This window comes from Lytechinus pictus, chromosome 2, assembly GCF_037042905.1.
Source record: "Lytechinus pictus isolate F3 Inbred chromosome 2, Lp3.0, whole genome shotgun sequence".
NCBI lineage: Eukaryota > Metazoa > Echinodermata > Echinoidea > Temnopleuroida > Toxopneustidae > Lytechinus > Lytechinus pictus.
The window spans coordinates 29569-33250 of NC_087246.1; positions in this window are offsets into that span (position 1 = coordinate 29569).

Consider the following 3682-nt stretch of genomic DNA (forward strand, 5'->3'; position numbering starts at 1 on the left):
GCAAACTCTGATCACTATTTTGAAAAGTGAAGTTATATATCTGATTAGTAATACTTCCCCTTTACAATGATGACCACATAAAGTCATTATAAAATACTTTTGATTCTTCGGATGTATACTTTAAATCCTATATGGTTTAAATCTTAATCTAATATTCGGCTGGTCACTATTCACAGCCGATCTGGATTTATTGTAAAACCTCGGAATTTAGAATGTACACTGGTGTAACGCCAAGAACAGTAATGAGATACCCTTTATACTACTTGCTATTATAATAGCGCATAATCAAAGATCAAAACACTAACTTATACAAATTATTGTTAATGATATATTTCTTACAAATCAAAGCAAGTTACATATAGTAGGCCTATAGAGAAATTAAAATATTATATCCAACATAAACAAATTTGTCATGAGAACATCAAGTGACGTGAATGAATGAAATGTGGAAAAGGACGATGCAGTTAAAGGTATAGTGATATCCAGCGGAGAAGATGGGCTAATCCACTGTCTTTTTGAATTAATTGTCAATCTTTCCATTAATGTACGTTGTATATTTTATATTTATCTGATATAATAAATACTGTTATCTATCATTATCTAAAATAGGCCTATAAACAGAGAGGTAAATGCAAAAATTAGTAAGAGAATTTCATCCCGAGAAGTCAGGTACAAATGCCAAATTCACAGCATAATCCAAATGTAATCACACTAATAGTTAATTGAGATGCGATTTGTCATTAATATTTTCGATTGTAATGAGGTTGGATTCTTTTCTTCAAGAAAAAGGCCGGAGACGGCATCCCTTTTCACAGCGTTACAACGCACGAGCTATGTGTACATCCGGGTACTTCTGCAAATCAAGACCTATCGAGCAATGGCCGACCACGCTCCGCGCAATCACAGACGTTAAGTATGCGCGCCTATGGCGACTCCGCACTCTAGCGTAATTAGTATACATCTCTATGATCTGCACTCACTCTTCATCTTCTTCTCTATAAGTATAAGTACAGGCCACCGTCTGGCGTATTGTAGGATGGGGGGTTGGGTGTCCGGACACGTAACAGAAATGAAGCCTTGTTTTTATCTCAGGAATAAACCAAAAATATAGGTTGAATAGTTTTTTTTCACCATCAATATTTGTTTTTTATAATATTTTCTTATATTCTGTGCTAAAAAGAATTAAAGACATTGCTTGTAAACTTTTCAAAATTGAGAGTAAAAGTCATGTGTCCGGACACCCAACCCGTCCGGACACACAACCACTGGGTATACTGTTGTGCAGGTGCAATGTATGTACAGTGTCTCAAATGAGGGGTCTAAAATAAACTCTAAGAGTGTGCAGCTAAAAAGACATCCGTAGAAAGTTAACGGAGCTGGATTTTCTGTACCTCCCTTTTGAAACTTGGAAGAGAGGTATAGTCACGTATTGTATTACCGGACACTATTATGATTCCGGACGCGCATATTACTGCGTTCGAAAACAATTTCGTACCGTAAGACTTCCGCAATTCAATTTCACAGAGCAGTACATAGAACAGGATTGCAAAAACAAGGCGAAAAAATCAAACTTTTACCTTATTTATCTCTAAAATGACAGAAAATGCTTAAAATATCAAATAACATAGTTTTGCATTAACAATTTATATATTTTCTAACGGAAATATGGGTCTGATCTGCCGAATTTCAATCTCGTCTGCTCCTTCGATCGAATGATGAGGTGTGGTGTATTGTGGGTGATCGTCGACGGCTAGTTCTCAAGGTACCCGTGCGCGAGGTTTACCGTGAGTATAGAGCCGTCGACGATCGGCAGCGCATCGATAGAACTTGATGAGCGTCACGATACGAACGAGCATAATATTGGAAAGTTCCATGAAACATGCAGCTAACAAGAAAAAATAAAATAAGTTATCAAACACGAATTTATTACCAACATCTGCTCAGAATCGATATAAAAACAGCAATCAAAAACTTAGAATTTACTCATGATATGATATAAGAAGAAAAAATCACACAAATTTGTTCTTACATCATTATAATCTAGAATATCTTTACCCGTCCGGCGCGCGTCCGGAATCATGATGTAATTTGTCACGCACGAAAATAACTGTTTTTCTTGGAGGGGTATGCGGCAAGTGCGATGCAAAGAAAATGGTTGGTAAATATAAAATAATTTTACCATATTCATAATTTTCATAATGTTTGGAATAGCAAGTGCAAATTTTTCTTGATTGTATTTCCTCTAGTTGTCATTTTTAAAGCACTGAAATAAAGGTGTCCGGCAATAGGATACACTGCCATACATGAGACGGCGACCTGTGGAAGAGCGTTCCATAGCCTGGTTGCATCAGGAAAGTAGCTTTTGTGCAGTGTCTGTGTCCTAGCAAATGGTACTTGTAATTTCTGGTTATGACCTCTTTGTGAGGAATGGAGAGATGGGATCAGAGTCGCCTCGGGGACGGATATTAACGAGTTCTTAATGCAGAACATCATCGCAACCTTTGCCTGGGCTCTCCTTTCTTGCAGGGATGGCCATTGCAGTTGTTGGAGCATGGAGGTGACACTGCTTGTTCTGCGGTGGTCATTGCAAACAAAGCGAGCATACCTTCTCTGTATCATTTCAAGCCTCATGATGTTAGCTTGAGTGAAAGGATCCCAGATGATGCTTCCATATTCCTTGACTGGTCTAAGTAGAGTGAGGTAGCAGAGCACCTTGACTTTGCGAGGACATGATCTAATGTTCCTTCGAAGAAAAGCCCTGGTGGAATTAGCCTTTTTTGCTACCTGACTGATGTGATGATTCCAGCTGAGCTTTTGATGGAGGTAGATTCCAAGATATTTTGCTGTGTCTCCTTTGTCCAAGGTGTAACCATGAAGGATGTATGGCAATATGATAGGCTTCCGTTTGTTGGTTACATGGAGGACTTGGCATTTCTTGGGGTTGAACTCCATCAGCCAGTCAGCTTCCCATTGCTCCAAGGACTTGATGTCTTCCTGCAGTTGAGCACCGTCTTCCTCTGACCTTATCTTGCGATAGACTAGGCAGTCATCTGCGAAAAGCCTAACAGTGGTGTCATTAGACAGGTACTCTGGTAGGTCGTTGATAAATATCAGAAACAACATCGGACCACACAAGCATGCGAGGTTAGTTGTACTAACCTCGCACAACGCATGTCATTTCATAATGAATTTTGACGTTTTCATTCATCACACGAATGTGAGAGAATGACACACGCCAAAATCTTCACAATATACTAAATTTATTCATCTAAATCTGTTCATTGAATTAATTTTTAAAATATGCTCCAAAATATTCATAAAAAGGGATTTTAAACGCTTACCTTCAAATCTCAGCCAAGATACTCCGTCCGATCCTTAATACTGCGGTGGAAATTACGCAAACAACAATCGAAATGCGAATTTTTCTTATCGAACAGTCTAGATTCAAGTCGCCGGCGCAATTAATAGGAAATTGTACCAAAAAAATCAACAGGCATCTCACGTATAATCGCTGATGGCGCTACATCATAAAATAACGCTGAACAGCAAAAAAAATTGCGGAGCACCTAGAACGCAGCCAGCAATACAGCTGATCTGACGTAAACGACGTAAACAAGCAAGTTTATTAAATAATATCGCGCGCCCTCTCTGTGCGTATAGAGAAAATCAGCGAATTGGCCGC